This window comes from Misgurnus anguillicaudatus, chromosome 14 (genome assembly GCF_027580225.2).
Source record: "Misgurnus anguillicaudatus chromosome 14, ASM2758022v2, whole genome shotgun sequence".
NCBI lineage: Eukaryota > Metazoa > Chordata > Actinopteri > Cypriniformes > Cobitidae > Misgurnus > Misgurnus anguillicaudatus.
The window spans coordinates 2,497,896-2,515,707 of NC_073350.2; the positions used below are offsets into that span (position 1 = coordinate 2,497,896).

The 17,812-nt window shown below is 37.3% G+C and overlaps 2 long non-coding RNA genes across 2 annotated transcripts in view; both read left to right on the forward strand.

Moving 5' to 3' along the window:
* LOC141369540 (uncharacterized) overlaps positions 1 to 17,812 on the forward strand; it is a 125,554-nt gene that overhangs the window by 42,091 nt on the left and 65,651 nt on the right. The gene's annotated exons all lie outside the window — the stretch shown is intronic.
* Positions 12,593 to 17,164, forward strand: LOC141369430 (uncharacterized). Its single transcript, XR_012373101.1, has 7 exons — positions 12,593 to 13,069; positions 13,635 to 13,854; positions 16,021 to 16,243; positions 16,323 to 16,384; positions 16,477 to 16,577; positions 16,672 to 16,739; positions 16,833 to 17,164. It is a non-coding gene; the product is annotated as an uncharacterized lncRNA (long non-coding RNA).

Genomic DNA, 17,812 nt, shown 5'->3' on the forward strand with positions numbered 1-17,812 from the left:
ATATTCCATTGGATTTAGTATCAAATAATCCTCAGTATATATAGTTTTCAATAGGCACGGACTAAGTTTCGGTCTAGTCACGTGTGAAGGCAAGGCAATTAAACACGCTTGGGCTGCCCTCTAGTGGTAAAAGCTATATGACATTTTTATTTTTACATAGGATTTTATTGGACATTTTAAAGTGAAAATAACATAATATAGACATGTTACTGCAATGTTTTTTTATCTTGGCCATGTTCACATTGGAGTTCCAAATTCATATTAAAAAAATTATAAAGATATGTTACAGACAATCTGAGATATGAACTACTTCCTGTTTGGGGACTACGCCATAGGTATATTTTGACCTGTTTTGGGCAAATGCTTCCGAAAATCAAAAATCCTTCTAGTAACTTTTGTGAGGCTTGGTCCAAGGATCGTGTACGTGGAATTTCTTGAAGTTTGGACAAAATTTGTGACCTGTGAAACTTTTTAAAGGTTTTGTGTTCTATCCAATATGGTGGCCGAACGACATGGATCTGTGACTTCATCTTCTCAAGCAACTTACACCGGTACTGCCCGAACATTTTAAAGTTTGAACGGTGTCTCTGCGTCAAACGGTCTGGTCGCTAGAGCTGGCCAAAAAAATCTACCCGGGAAAAATAATAAAAATAATAATAATAAAACTTAAGAAGAACAATAAGTGTGCTTTTGCAAGCACACTTAACTAGAAAATGCACTTCCGGAGGAACCGCAAAAGTGTGCTTGCTCTGGTGCGGTCACTAACGTGATTTGTGAAATGTTACATTTTAGAATGTTTTTTATCTTGTGCATCCTCGCATTGGAGTCCCAAGTTCATGTACAAAGTTTGGTTTCAATACGTGAAAGCATTCCTGACACACACACACACACACACACACACACACACACACACACATACTTACCTACATTACAAAAAGGGGACTATCACTGAACACTGACCAAGAGGGGACTAGTGTTTCTGATCATTTTTTACACACAAAAACTACATAGAAAATTTTATTTTAATGCCTATTTTCATAATATAACTTCAAATGTCAATTTTTATTTTTTTTTTTAAATATGCCAAGTGGGGACCTGCAACCCTGACTGATGTCTACCTATCCAACAGGGGACCTCCATACCCTGCAATGGATCTCTATGGGGATTACACTAGTCCTAAACTAAAATAAATGTAAGAGCTGTCCAAATTAAAACAACTTGCACTGACATATATTTAAATAAACCAGTGCCCTTTGTTTTGCCCCAAAATGCACACAAGTTTTTAGTAAGGCATATTTGTTAAAACTAGTTATATTTCCTAATTAAACTAAGGTCTTGTCCAGGCTTAAGCTAATTCCTGTCCGGGAAACCACCCCTATGTGTAAAAAGTTTGGAGCAGTTTCCCAGACAGGGTTTAGATTAATCCGGGACTAGGGCTTAGTTATATTAAGACATTTAAGTGTGCATCCTAAAACAAAACAATGGCACTGATATTTGTTAAGATATGTCAGTGCAAGATGTTTTTAAATTAAGGCAGCTCAAACATGCATTTTATTCTGGGACTAGGATAATACCTATCCAGAAAACTATTTTATCATAATGTAACCTTAATGTTGACATATGTCAGCACAGGGGTGGAGGCGCTGTCCAAACTTAAGAGGGAGAGATTGGAGAGTTACAATTTTGCTTAAAACTTAGAGGGAGAAAGGGAATTTTCAAATTGCAATTTTGCCCAAGGAATTTCTTCCTAATAAAAACAGACTGTATGTTTTGTAACTGTGCAGGTGAATACTGTTTCTTTTGCACACAAGAACTAACGTAGTGAACAACATTCCCTGCTATATTCAGCTAACATTAACTATTAATATGAGCCTTTTGATTATGTTGTATTATGTTATTAAACTTAATAGTGATTTGTGACATATATTTTTATACAATGTAAGTGACTCATTAAGTTTAGCTACCACCCTTTGGCCGGTTTAGTTTTCAAATTTAATATTTTTATAAGCTTATGACATATATAAGCTTTGAAACTGTTCTTACATCAGATTTAAGGTGAATATAGCAAGAGGGCTGAGCAGACAGAAGAGGGAGAGGAAGAACAGTTGAGCAGGTAAAGATGGCAGTCAATAAGTTTTAATATTAGGTTTATACTGTTTTAGTTTTTTGTCTTAGTGGATTTGTTCTTATATTAGAGCAAAGGTGAAGTAGTAGCTATTTAGACAAATCAAAAGAAGGATAGGAAGAACAACTGATCAGCTAAAGCCCAAGAAACACAACTAAAAAGATGGATGAAGATGTTAAAAATGAAAAAGGTTCTAAAACTGAAATGCAGAGGGTGAGAATAGAATCCTGCTTGTCATTAAACATACACAAACACCTACGCTCACACAAAACTAAGAAAGATTAGAAAGACTTTAGCTGAAAGCACATGTCTCAAAACCAGATCGACCCACGCATGTGCCTTTTAAGCAGCAATAGGCATGATCATGTTAGTGATTTCACAAAATGTCTTTGGTCCCCTATTTGATGGTGAAGTGTGACATGTGTTTATCTGCTTTGACTTTTAGGAAACACACACTTCACACTTCACTATTTAACAGGGGACCTAATGTATTATTATCTTGAAGAAACTCACTATTTTATACTATTTGGACAGAAGTTAAAATGTGTAAAATGTGTCTTAGAAATGAGCAGTTTAAGCACCAAATTTAGGCATGATCATGTTAGTGACTTCACAAAATGTCTTTGGTCCCCAGTTTGATGGTGAAGTGTGACATGTGTTTATCTGTTTTGACTTTAAGGAAACACACACTTCACACTTCACTATTTAACAGGGGACCTAATGTATTTTATCTTGAAGAAACTCACTATTTTATACTATTTGGACAGAAGTTAAAATGTGTAAAATGTGTATCTTAGAAATGAGCAGTTTAAGCACCAAATTTAGGCATGATCATGTTAGTGACTTCACAAAATGTCTTTGGTCCCCAGTTTGATGGTGAAGTGTGACATGTGTTTATCTGTTTTGACTTTAAGGAAACACACACTTCACTATTTAACAGGGGACCTAATGTATTTTATCTTGAAGAAACTCACTATTTTATACTATTTGGACAGAAGTTAAAATGTGTATCTTAGAAATGAGCAGTTTAAGCACCAAATTTAGGCATGATCATGTTAGTGACTTCACAAAATGTCTTTGGTCCCCAGTTTGATGGTGAAGTGTGACATGTGTTTATCTGTTTTGACTTTTAGGAAACACACATTTCACACTTCACTATTTAACAGGGGACCTAATGTATTTTATCTTGAAGAAACTCACTATTTTATACTATTTGGACAGAAGTTAAAATGTGTATCTTAGAAATGAGCAGTTTAAGCACCAAATGTAGGCATGATCATGTTAGTGACTTCAAAAAATGTCTTTGGTCCCCAGTTTGATGGTGAAGTGTGACATGTGTTTATCTGCTTTGATTAAATTCTGAATAACTGTGAATGTACTGACAAAATTTACAATGACACTAAAACAACAGTTCTTACCATCAAAAAGATTAAAACTAAAAGTTGTACAAGGATTATTGCACTAAAATGTTATGTTATAAAGTAATTTAGTAAAAGACAATATAACTGAACCAACTAAAACATTTCAATGCATTAAATAAACATAATAGTTTAAGTTTAAACCCCTGAAATCTTTTCTGATGGCAAGAAATGTTAATGCAATTAAACAGATGTCACACTTCACTATTTAACAGGGGACCTAATGTATTTTATCTTGAAGAAACTCACTATTTTTTACTATTTTCACACAAGTTTAAATGTACGTGTTAAAAATGAGAAGTCAAAAGCTCTGTGGATTAGCAGGACTAATGCTAGAAAACACAGGAAAATGGCTAAAGGAAACAAAGGTAAAAGAAATAAAAAATAAGGATGGTGTCTCAAACCTGCAGATTTGTGAAAGACACATTGAAAGGAACAGGAATGGGTCATTTGGCAGTGGCAGACAACAGTGTGAATAGGCTTTATGCCCAGCTGCACTTCTTCCTGAACTTCAGCCAGCTCCTTGTTTCCTGTCTGCCATTATTGGACAAACTGATTAATCCAGGTGTGCCTGACCTCAGTAGTCACAGCAACAATAATCCGACACACCTGAATTAATCAGTTTGTCCAATAATGGCAGACACAATTTTATTATGGACAGTGGTTACACACAACCCAGTTAGTTTTTATTATCATTTCAGAATTGTTTTCAGTCAATGCCAAAATATTTTGTTGCAGCAACACAATTGAATAATGAATAACTAATGTGAAGTGGTAATGTTCAACAAAATCATCTTAATTACTTTTCAGTAACTTAAAATTGTTACGTTTTCTGAACATGTGTTTGTAAAAACTAATCAAATATTTTTTGCTTGTCCAACTCAAGAGTAGTTTATTCTTACAACTCATTTGCATTGTGGACAGTGGTTCCATACAATTACTTTTAGTAACTTTAACATAACAATTTCTTTTTCAAGTTACATCACACATATGCTTTTTGTAATAAACTCTATATAGCGTTCATTTTATTCATAAAAGAATCTCAGACACCAGTTCTTCAAGCCATGTTTATTGCACTTAAACTAGAGATACCGTAAAGGATATACCGACAAATGAGATGTGCTCATCAACTTGAAAAGCTTGCAAAGTTTTTCAAGGACTCTGGATATTACCATGTAACCTTGTAACAACATTACAATTTTTTACAGTTACTGACAACTGAAATGCACGAAGCACCATTCAGGCAGTTTTTTCAAGCCTCCTGATAAATATAATTAAACAACAGTATTACACAACTGTAAAGCCAACTGACAAAATAGGATGCTCTCCATTCAGAGAGCTGGCACATGCGGCTTTCAAAGCTTTTTCAACTACTTTGGACAATTAATGTAAATTTTGTGACATTACAAAACTGTCAAATTGACTGAAAATGTATGGACCTTTTACAAGGCTTGCAAAGCTTTTTCAAGAACTTTGGGATAATTTAAGTTAAATGTTACTGTAACAACATTATAAACGTTAACATTCCATGACAAATTAGATGCAGCACCATTTACGTACAGCCAAAGCTTTAAACAACTCTGCATTAATCTAATTAAATAAAAACACACTGCAAAACTATAAAAATAAATTGACGACACTGTTTACTTCCCGAATGTTATTGTACTGCCATTTTCAAAAACATGGCATTTACATATGAAATATTTAAACATTCCTTGCTCAAAACATCTGCGAAAGGCTTGGGCCCGGTGGCATAAAGCACCTTAAGTTTTTCCCTTAAGCATGACACTTAAGGGGTAAATTCCCCTTAACTAAGAGAATAATTTAAGGGTGTTGCATACAGTATAATCCCTTAAACAGTTTTCTTAGGTAAGAGTAATCGTTAAGTGTTTCACGACAGCGACCCAGGTTTGTCGTTATAAAATACTATTGTTGCCATGGAGACGCAACAGAAAAAACTTAAGGGTTTTTTCTGCAACACCCTTAAGCTTCCCTTACGAAAAAGAGGTATACTTCAAGTTCATTTTATTAAGTATACTTAAGTAATGTTGGAGTATAGTTTTAAGTATACTTTATGCAGTAAGTGTACTAACATTTATGTTCTAGTAGTATACTTTTAAGTGTACTGCTTGAATACCGCTTGGGACTAAATTGGCCCACTTTTAGTATATAGAAGTATACTTCTAAGTGTACTATAAGTGTAAGAGTAGTCAACTTTAAGTGTACAACTAGTGCACAATTAGTTCTTCATTTGTACTGCAAGTGAACTCATGAGTATACTAGTAGTTTTCTAGACTTATACTTCAAGTGTGCATGCAAATGTTCTGTTAGTGTACTCTTAGTAAACTAGTAGGTTACTTATTGTGTGCTGCAGGTATACTTCCAAGTGTTCTTTTAATATACTTTCAGTTAACTAGTAGTTTACTAGTCATATACTGAAAGTGTACATGCAAATGTTCTGTTAGTGTACTCTTAGTAAACTAGTAGGTTACTTATTGTGTGCTGCAGGTATACTTCCAAGTGTTCTTTTAATATACTTTCAGTTAACTAGTAGTTTACTAGTCATATACTGAAAGTGTACATGCAAGTGTTCTGTTAGTGTAATCTTAGTAAAATAGTAGGTTACTTATTGTATACTGCTTGTGTAACAAAGCACTTTGAGACTGAGGATCCACCTGCAGGTTTTTATTAAACACTCTCCAACAGGCAAGGTCAAACAACAGCAAACACAGCAATGTAAGGCAGGCAAATCTCGTAGACATGAAACAGGCAAAAGGGTCAGGGCAGGCAACAAACATACAGTACTCATAAACCAGGTAAAACAGATCAAGATTAATAAATACAGATAGATAAGCAGGCAGGCAAACAGCTCAGCAATGACAGCCGGTACAAATCAAGACTTTGCACTGACTAAGGGCTCTATCTTACACCCGGTGCAATGCAGCGCAATGCGCGACGCAAGTGTCTTTCGCTAGTTTCCACCCAAATTTTCACGTTTAGCGCCGCGTTGTTTAAATAGCAAATGCATTTGCGCCCCCTTTTGCGCCCATGGGCGTTCTGGTCTGAAAAAGAGGTGTGTTCAGGCGCATTGTTGGCGCGTTGCTATTTTGAGGCAACTAAAATAGACTACGCCATTGACCAACAAAAACCTGGTCTAAAGTCTAAGGTCAAGTAGTCAAGTAGGAAGTAGTGCAGCTGGGCATAAAGCCTATGGGAGTTCTGGGTTTATCCCCCACCTGCTTAAATGTGTCCTGTCTTGAAAAAGCTTAAAAGTTAAAATTAATGCAGTTATTAGTACCTTTAGTAGTAGTACCTTTTTATCCCCTTTGGGAAATTCTTTCAAGCATGCGTTTTTTTACACTTACAAAACAATACAATATAACAACAAAAACAAGTTTTTAAAAGAATTCATCATTTAAATATTTCACTATTGTGGTACAAAGGATTTTCCTAATTTTAAGCAACATTGAAGAACTTACCAAGCCTTTTGACCCACAAGAACTGGAAGCTGCAATGAACGCGCTGAAACCTGGGAAAGCAGCAGGAATCGACGATGTACTGACAGAAATGATACAGCACCTGGGACCTAAAGCAAAGACCTGGCTCCTAGAAATGCTGAACTCATGCATGGCAGAAAAAATAATTCCATCGGCATGGAGAAAGGCCAAGATAGTCACAGTTCTTAAACCTGGAAAGGATCCATCATCCCCAAAGAGCTACAGACCAATTTCACTCCTTTGCATTACTTACAAGCTCTATGAGAGGCTTTTACTCCAACACCTTATGCCAGCTATAGACTCTAAGCTTACTGAAGATCAAGCTGGTTTCCATCCTGGTCGCTCTTGCGCTGGGCAGCTATTGAACCTCACCCAACATATCGAGGATGGCTTTGAGTGTAAACTCATCACTGAGCAGCTTTCATAGATCTTACTGCTGCCTACAATACTGTCCAGCACCGCACCATGATTAGGAAACTTTTTGACATGACTGGTGACCTCGACCTGTGCAAAATCATCAAATGCCTCCCCAACAACAGACGATTCTTTATCCAATTAAATGACAAGAAGAGCAAATGGAAAGCCCAAAAGAACGACCTACCACAATGCAGTGTACTGGTCCCCCTCCTCTTTAATATCTATACTAATGACCAACCACTTCACTCACAATACGGTCGCTTTATCTATGCGGACCACCCAACAGGAGAACTTCCAGAAGATTGAGGTTTTCTGGAAAGTGTCCTCTGAGAGATGACAACCTACTACAACCATCTGAAACCAAATCCATCAAAAACCCAACTATGCAGCTTCCATTTAAAAAACCGAGATGCGAAAAAAGAACTGAGCATCTCATGGGATGGCTACAAACTCTCTGTGTACTTGGGAGTCACACTCGACAGGACACTCTCTTTCAAAACCCACCTCCAGAACACCAAAGCCAAGATATACACCCGCAATAACATCCTGCGCAAACTGGTAAACTCAAAATGGGGTGCCGATCCACCAACCATCCGTGCAACTGCTCTAGCTCTGTGTTTCTCCACAGCCGAATATGCATGCTCAAGCTGGAGCCGCTCCCACCATACCAAACTGATTGACACAGATCTCAAAGACACCTGACGCATTATTACGGGATGCATAAAAACAACGGCTCTACCATGTCTCTACGCTCTAGCTGGCATTGCCCCCCCTTACATCAGACGATCCATCATCGCACAAGACGAGCGGAGAACACTGGAGTATGACACCAGGCATCCCCTGCATGGACACACAGCACCCCCACACTGCCTGAAATCAAGAGCCAGTTTCCTGCTGACAGTCCCACCTCTCCAGACAACCAGAAAAATAGCAAGGACCAACATTTGGAAAGATGAATGGAACCAGCTAACCACACGAGCCCAGGACTGGATGGAGAGAGGAATCACTCCGACTGAATGACTTGCCAGCGGGCACGATCTCCCATGGCCAACTTGGAAGACCCTCAACAGACTACGAGTGTAACAGGGGAGGTGCAAAGCACTTTTGAAAATATGGAACCTCCAGACAGACGGCACATGTAACTGCGGAGCAGTACAGACAATGCCCCACCTACTGAAGTGTGAAAATGCCCCCCAGTGCAGTCCCCAGGACCTGGCTGAACCAACCCAATCAGCCGTGACCTGTGCCAGATACTGGCAGAATGACATCTGAAATTGCAACGGATTCGAAGAAGAAGAAGCAACATTGGCATCCTAAATCTTTGACCCGAATGTTCAAACTCATCATACAATGGGTGCATATAATTAAATGTGACCCGTGCTGGCAAAATTAGTCAGAATGAACAAATTTTCAAAAAGAGTTATTTATATTCTCTATTAAAAAAAATATATAAAACAATATATGACTTGTTGGAATGTGACGAAAAATGACAGCACTACACCTGTTTGAAGTTGACAGAGTCAGCAAAGTCAATTTTGAGAAAAATCAAATTAAAGATTTTTGAAGGTTCAAAAGCAAAATCAGCACATCCTTAACTTAAAATCACTGGTAAAAATAATAGATTTAACACACAGTCAAAAACAACATCAATAGGATAAATATATGTTGAACTTACTTTTATTGTTTTATTGACATTGAGACAAACAGCTTTCAGATCTAATCTAATATAATGTTACACATCAGATCCTCAACAGTTAAAGGTAGGGTAATACATTTTGAAAAATGCTAACGGTAGCCGCCTAGCAATGAAATCCCGATCCCGCCCTCAAGTCAAATCGCCATCCAAAGTCACGCCTCTTTCACAACACATGAACACACACAGATCAGACGGTCACGTCTCATGTCTCATTCAGCAGTGAGAAAACTTTGCAGTACAAAGTCGAATAACACTTCCAAAATAACCAAACAACTGTTTACATCAGAATTAGTTTAAGCACACGTTCGGTTGTGTAGACGTTGTAACTATATCGTATATCGTTATATCGTACGTAAAGTAGAATATCTGAATCCATTTCAATACAAACATATCGCGTACCTACCTTACCAAAATAAACAGTGCAACGACTCTTTCAGACCCTTTGCCTCCTGCAGCTGTTTGCATCTCGTGGTAAAGCAGTAAAGTTACTGATGTTCATTTGGGTTTTTGCTCTTGCTGATCCAGGCAGTTTTTGCTGTTGTTGTTATAAAAGATGTCTTTAGTTTTGTGCCTCCTGTGTAGGTTGTCAATTCAGTAGAAAAGTTTGCTGTTCTCACTGTTTACAGGCAGGAGGTGAGCGCACGTGAACGCGCCGATGACGTATGGTGTCTGCGTGGACTCGCTGCGCGGTGGGCATTCAAATTACGCTTACGTATGAGGGACAAAAATGGAAATGTCCGTTCGGACCGAAATCTATGATTTGTTGAACATTTTTTGGTCCTACGCCTTTCACAGATGACATAAATTTCTACAAATACATTTAAACAACTTAACACAGTGATTGCTATCAGGATGTAAGGAGACTTTTAACCAGCATAACAAAAAATGTTTCAGGATCAAATCTGTTACCCTACCTTTAACCAAACATTCACTTAAGACATAACAGATTAAGGGCCCTATTTTAACGATCTAAGCGCATTGTCTAAAGCGCACGGTCTAAATGGGCGTGTCCGAATCCACTTTTGCTAATTTAACAACGGGAAAAATGGTTTGTGCGCCGAGCACACGTCGAAAAGGGTTGTTCGTATACTCCTAATGAGTAATGGGAGTGTTTTGGGCGTAACGTGCAATAAACCGATGAGAGTCTTATCTCTCATCCCCTTTAAAAGTCAGTTGCGCTGGCGCTATGTTTAATCCCTATTTAGATGATGGACTTTGTAAACTGAAAAACTAAGCGGAGGAAGAAGACCCCCAGTTTAAGATTAATGTTAAATAATTGTGTTGTTTTTTACTTGTATTGAAATTGTTATTTTTTTATTAAAACCTTTAAAACCCGTTTTCTTTTAGTCATAGAAGTAAAAATAGCAGGCTTTTAATTGCTGTAAATGTATGGCTATCCAATATCATCAAAAAATAATTTACAAGTATGTAAGAAAAGGTTTGTACTGTAAAAATATTTGTAACAAACAGGAGATAAAGAATTTACAAACGGCTCTCGGTACTGTGACGTGTGGACAGTACTTTCTGAAATCTCCTGCACTACCTATATTTGTATATTTGTAGAAAACTTAAAGGCATGCAAAGAAACCAAACACATACATGCTGAATTAGTAACCACATGAGCACAAGTCATCCACTATGTTAAAGAGTTTCCTCTAAATCACCACATTTAGTATAGCTTTTATCTGAGCTTAAACAGCAACTAGAAACAAAATGAATCTTTTTAAATGGTATTGTCTGTCTTAGATACCCATCTGTCTTAACATTTCTACTCTCAGCCAGAGTTCTAAAATGAAATGTTCTAAGAAATGAAATGTAGAATTTAGTTGCCACTAAATATCCATTTTGCTCTGCTAGGTTCTGCACACTTTGGTAAGTAATGTGGAGAGACTTCCTACAACCCCCCAGAAATTCCTCTGCAAACCCCCACGTGCAATTAGCATTTCTATGGAGAGAGGCTTCAAGGGAACAGTGTGTGACAGACACGTTTAGGATTGTCTGTAAGAGTTTAACCCTAAAACAACCAAATACAAAGTGTAACCAATCAAATCATTTCAACAGGAAAGTTTCAATGTAGTGTCCCAATAGTTGTCCGGGTTTTGGGAGTGTTTTTTTAAAGCAACCAATCAGTGTTGAGATTAAACACCAATGGGGACACCAGAAATGTGCAAAGATGTGAAATTACAGTACCTCTGTAGGTGTGAAAGTGTTCAGCTAAAAGCTACTATTTTTCCTGGTTTGAACGAAGAATTAGATCTAACTTCATATTTGTAAAATGTATATAATTATGATGTGTGTGATTATTGATTATACTTCACTGCATGAAAAGTGTGATTTTCGTCAGTTAAAGGCGCTCTAAGCGAATCTGTGTGATGTCACTTTTTGTTGATGTTTGAACTGTTTTCAAACAAATGGAGTGTAGCTAACACCTCCCCCTCCCTTCCGTGCTTTCATGAACGCGCCCAACCCCCACCCCCAAATCCTTCTTGTCATTTATTGGCTGGAACACTTTGTTATGGTTTCTGGTGGTATGTTTGGCCGTTTTGTTTTTATTGCAGTTTGTGGAGCCTGGGCCCGGTTGCATAATTTTCCCTTAAGTTCACCCTTATGTTTCCCTTACACTTAAGTGTGTTGCAGAAAAAAACCCTTAAATTTTTTCTGTTGCGTCTCCATGGCAACAATAGTATTTTATAACGACAAACCTGGGTCGCTGTCATGAAACACTGAACGATTACTCTTACCTAAGAGAACCGTTTAGGGGATTATACTGTATGCAACACCCTTAAATTATTCTCTTAGTTAAGGGGAATTTACCCCTTAAGTGTCACCGATCGAGAGTGGGCAAATTACCCCAATGTAAAGAAAATGTCTTATTTTAATTTTAAACTTTTAAATTGTTGCCTAAATTTTAAATTGAGATTTGTCTTACCTTAAATGTTGTTTTGCAGGCATAAAAGTAAATTTCTTCATCCTATGTTTTTTTTTATTTATATCTGAGTTGGGAGTTGAAATCCAACCTTATTTCATCCTTCATCACTGACTTGTTACCTAAAATGTAGCAACATTTTAAAACATGTCAACAACTAGTGACGGATAGGATTTGATATGGGGATTTAATAAAATGTTTTTACACAGCAGTGTTTTTTATCCTTTATTTTATCAGGAATAATCACATTGAGATAAAAAATCTCTTCTGGCCAAAAATGGCAGCACACAAAGTTTCACACAAAAATATTTCAAGAAAAACTATACAAAAAACTTCCTGTCCAGCACTCAGAACTACAATTCGAAATAATAACGAAATATATAAATGTTTGAAACAAGAATATGATTATTTCAAATAAGACTCCAAAAGGTTTCTAAATCTAGCATCACAGTAAAAGTGTTTCACCTAAACCTCAAGCATACAAGAGGATAATGAAATAAAAACAAATGTAAATCAAAAAGGGTGTAAAGTGGGTTTTAGTTTTACTCCTTTTATGTGTCTTTGTTTTTAAGCAGTTTATTGTAATAGTGACACAACTTTACATTAAGTTGTGTTAATAACAACAAAATACTACTTAATGATACTAATGCTGCGTTCCAGGCAGGTTTTGAGCCCGCAAATCACGACTTCAAAACCACGACTCAGTCAAGACTCAAAACTTGGAGTAGGACTACGCGTTGCCTGGAACGCAGCATAATATTTATTATAGCGTATCTTCTTTCCCGATGACACGACGTAGCTTGCAATGCATCTTGGACACAGTAGTCTATAAACTTCTACAACGTTTGAGACGCTTTGTGAAAAGGACTACATTTCCCATAATGCCCCGCCCAACGCTCGCTGGAGAAACCGGAAGCGCGAATTTGAAACGCTGAACCAACGACGCGGGACCTTTTGTTTGTATTGTGAAGAGCTGTATAATAAAGCAAGGTAAGTTAAGATACTTTTCTTTTTAAATCTGAACGTATACAAATGATTTAAAGGATGTTTTAGGCTAGAAGTGCTAGTATTTATTTGCCATGATCTATAACGGTCGGTAAACGTGCGTGCTTGCATTGATCTAAGTTAACGTTACATGAGACAAAGAACTATTAAAAGAATGAGTAAAATGTTTGAATCTTTGAAAAATAAATTAAACCCACAAAGAAGCAAACTCAAGACAAGATGTTTTGGTTTTAAAACAACAAATCAGCATTTCTTGGAAATCATAACTGATAGCAAAGTGACTGTTTTTACTATTGTTTCTTAGTAAAACGCTTGAAACCCTGTTTTTTAATGTAAGTTACCAAAAAGACGCGTTCCAGATCAACTAATAAAATGTAAGATTGTTTACTATTCTATATAAAGATTTCTTCAGTGGACAGTGCTTGGTATTTTACAAGATTTTTAAAACCTATTTAATTCCTAGGAGTCATACAGTTTGTCTTTATTGTTTGCCCTTTATTTTACCTTTCTTAAAGTAAAAAAAACCCTCATGTTTTTGTTTTGTTTGCAGAAATCATGTACACATTATCAGCTTTAGAAGTGGATGTCATTCCTGCAGTCTTTGTGAAGAATGATGCGAGTTAAATTTATTTCATTTGAACAACCTAACAGGTTAAACGGTAAACAAATCTGTGTATTTGATATGACTTTGATAGATATTGTTACAACTTGGAAAACAACAAACCAAACCAGTCAGAGACAGCGATGTGAGGACATCAACAGAAAATAAAGTAAGATTATGAATATTATGTTTATTATTTATCTTTGTGCAATTTGATTTGGAGTATTGAATGCATCTAATTAGGGATGTCCCGATCAGGTTTTTTGCCCTCGAATCTGAGTCATTTGATTTTGAGTATCTGCCGGTACGGAGTCCCGATCCGATACTTCTATAATACATAAAAAAGAGCAAAAAAAAACAGATCCAGGATGTTCCTTATGTCATGCCGCACACGTTGCTGTTTCTATGTGGACTCAAAAGGGTCTAAGGGCACACTCACATTATCCAAACCAAACAATACCCCAGCGCGATTGTCACCCCTCCCAACTCCCCCAGATGCACGCACTCACACTGTACTTTTCTCGATCCGAGTCTGGGCGCGCTTTCGTCATTAAGATGCGATTGTTTTGAAGTAAAGCGCTCTCTTAACACTGGAACCCACCGTAATGATAAGTATGTGTTTTTTATTCAGAGTCGTTTGGTGCGCGATTACAGACAGCCCTCTCACAGACAGCCCTCTCACTCGGACATTCACGTAACCCGGCTGCGCGCATCAAAAGGTTTTTACGGAAGCAGATGAAGGTGAGTGGTCGCGCAACTGACGTCTTCACCTTTTGAAACGCGCCCAAGTGAACTGCGCTCCAGCCCACCTCTGCAACCCAGCCGGGGCGCGGCACAGAGCGATCACACTAGTCAGACAAACCAGGCTTTGGGGGTTAAACGCGCCCGAGCACAGTTTGGTTTGGATAGTGTGAGTACACCCTAACTCTGTGCCAGCGCATAACTATAGATGTGTTAAAAAGTAATGAGAATATAGTAGGGTTGTGCCGATAGACGATAGTATCGTGTATCGACGATCTTCAAACCTATCGCCAATGGCAGGCTTTCATGGTGATAGTCATGACGATAGTTGGCGAATGTATTATTATCATCATAGTTTTACATTAACATGCACATTGCATGCTTTCCCCGCATGAGGGTTTGTGGATGTGACGCAATGAATGTTGTTAGAGAGATTCCTTCTTGCACGCACATGGACTTAATGCGCGCGTCTTGGACTCCTTCTAGCACCTGAAATAAATCCAGCGCGTCATAAGCAGCTGCGCTTCTCTCTGTCTCACATGCATGCGCTCTCGCATCTGTCCGAAGTCTAAACATAAACTAAAGTAGTAATCATTATGTATTTGTTTAGTTTCATGCGAGCTGAGGCAAACTATCCCTTTTGTTTAAAATAACCTGCTGCATATTGGCGCCTCTCTCACTCGTGGACATGCAGAGAGCTGCGTTCTGTCCGAAGTCAGGTCACTAGGTAGTAATCCTGCTTATAATGTGCATTTCAAGGAGTTGTAGCAATACATCCCTCATGTTTAAAATATGATCGCGTTCCGCTGGCCCAATGTGTTTAAAAAGGCACCTCATGAGAGCACCACTGCTTGACACGTGTAGCCTTCTGCAACAGCACTAAACAAATGCATTAAATTGTTTGATTGCACGCGCGTGTGTGCCTAAGTGCATTTTTTTTACAGTCAGTAAGTAATCATGTTAAATAATCATGATTATGACTTTTCCCATAATTGAGCAGCCCTAGCAGGGCTAACATGTTCGAGGGGTAATCCTGATTACAGCAAAGGCACTGGTGTGTTTCAATGACATTTTGGACCTCTGGTAGGATTTTATAAGTTTCAATTTTAAAGCTGTGCCACAGGTTGACCCAAACTTTAAAACCTGAACTTTAAATGATGCAAATCTATGGGTCTGACACCCTATATGCATTTGTTGCACATGTCATTATGCACAATTGATCAAACTTTGAAGGAAGTTATAAGAATCAACCTCCTTGACTAATTCTAAGCATAAGATAGGCTACCCAAAAACACTCAATTAACAAGAAAACAACATACTGATTCAGCAATATGTCTTATAAATTAGCCATAGGGCCCGATTTCCGATCATGTGATCGAATCGGGACATCCCTACATCTGATGTGACTTAAAAGTGGCCGCATGTTTTTAAAATGATCTCTGAAATTTACAAACACATTTTCACATGTCTTGAACTGAATGTTAAAAGTCTCTGTTCTTGGACTGTTGGTGTTTTGTACTATGTGCTTCATGTCCTCACTTTTGCATTTTATGTTAATGCATTTTCTAACTGTATGTGTTTGCTACTATTCTAGATGCTGTAAGAAGTCTTTTATGTGCACAGAGATGGAGGTTGAAAAGTTACTAAAACACGCTCATATTAGGCACGGTTCCTTGAATCGTGCCTGAGCTCGCTTTCATCATTAGGATGCGATTGTTTGCAGAACACAAGAAGTAAAGCACTGTCAATGTGAGTCAAACAACTGCTCGACTGAGGAGTTGAAGAGAGAAGGGCAGCTGCACATTTCTAAAATTGTGGTAAGCTTAATCAAACCACCCATGCTTTAATTTGACAGAATCCATTTTGTAATAAGGTATTTTTACTTGTATTTTGTAGAAAGCACTCTGTCGGCTACACAACTCGGAGGCAAATTGTAGGCACTATCACCAGGAGCAGAGGTATGGATGAAAGATAAAGCCTAAAATGCATTCTGTTGTTTCCGAAGCAAATAAACACATTTGTTTTAATTTAATACATTTTGCTTCTATAGATTAAGCTCACCACATAATGGGAAGGACACCTCATTTTTAGTGGGAGCACTGGCTACAAGCCTGGAGTTGCACAATGAAGGCCTTGATAAAAATTAATTTGGTAAGTAATTTTCATTTGTGGTTGTTGTTATTTCTATTTTTGTATAGTTTTGTGTGTATTTTGCTTTTAACAAACCTCACTCACTTGTTTCTAGTGGCCTGCAAGACATTACCAGAGCTAGCCAGTGTGGCCACATCACGGAGTGACCAGAGGAGGAAGAGGGTAAGATTAGAATTAGTTTCTGTTCTAATTCTTTATTTCTGTTTCATTAGTATAAACTGTAATGATGTTCATTATTCTTGTTATATACAACAGTTGTGTTTCTGCTCTTGGAGTCAAACCCAGTGTACTAGCTGTGGACAAAGTGGGCTTCTGAAGGGGAATCACCACTGACATGATTTCAGATGAAGAATACAATGCTGTTGATGGAGTGTCGGGTGGATTGTGAGACCTTCATCGTTCTGCAGTCAGGCGCTCCGCAATCTGTGTGCTAAGCTGCAGCTGCAACTGTGTGTTTTCAAACTATGCAGCGTTGCATCACAGTCTGCAATCTGAATTGCTGTCTAACAGAATGCCACCGCTTACCTATGACCCCAAGGCAGCAAAATGAACACATTTGATGCCAAATGTGATCCCAACAACATAATCGTTGGCTTTTTTGACTTTGTGTGTATTTATTTTTCCTATGCTTTATTAATAAAACTCTTAAATTTTATCAACATGTCTCTCCCAAATGTCTGTTTTCTTTCCCTAATATTTTTTTATTAATGCCCTTAGCCCATGGTATACGTTACATAGTCTTTATAATATTAGCCTTCATGACACATAAATTTTTTGTTATATCTCATATAATATATCTAATATAAACCGTAATTTTATTAAATAATAAAAGGGAGGGGTTTATTCAAAATAGTATTATAATTGCCCAGACTGGCCAATCGCAACAAATATATCAGCCAATGACAGATGCTATTTCTGTTTTAAAAGTTGTTGCTACCGAAACTGCTCATTTTTAATACGTACATTTAAACTTGTGTGCAAATAGTATAAAATAGTGAGTTTATTCAATATAAAATACATTAGGTCCCCTGTTAAATAGTGAAGTGTGACATCTGTTTAATTGCAACTACATTTCTTTACATGAGAAAAGATTTCAGGGGTTTAAACTTAAACTATTATGTTTATTTAATGCATTGAAATGTTTTAGTTGGTTCAGTTATATTGTCTTTTACTAAATGACTTTATAACATTACATAACATTTTAGTGCAATAATACTTGTACAACTTTTAGTTTT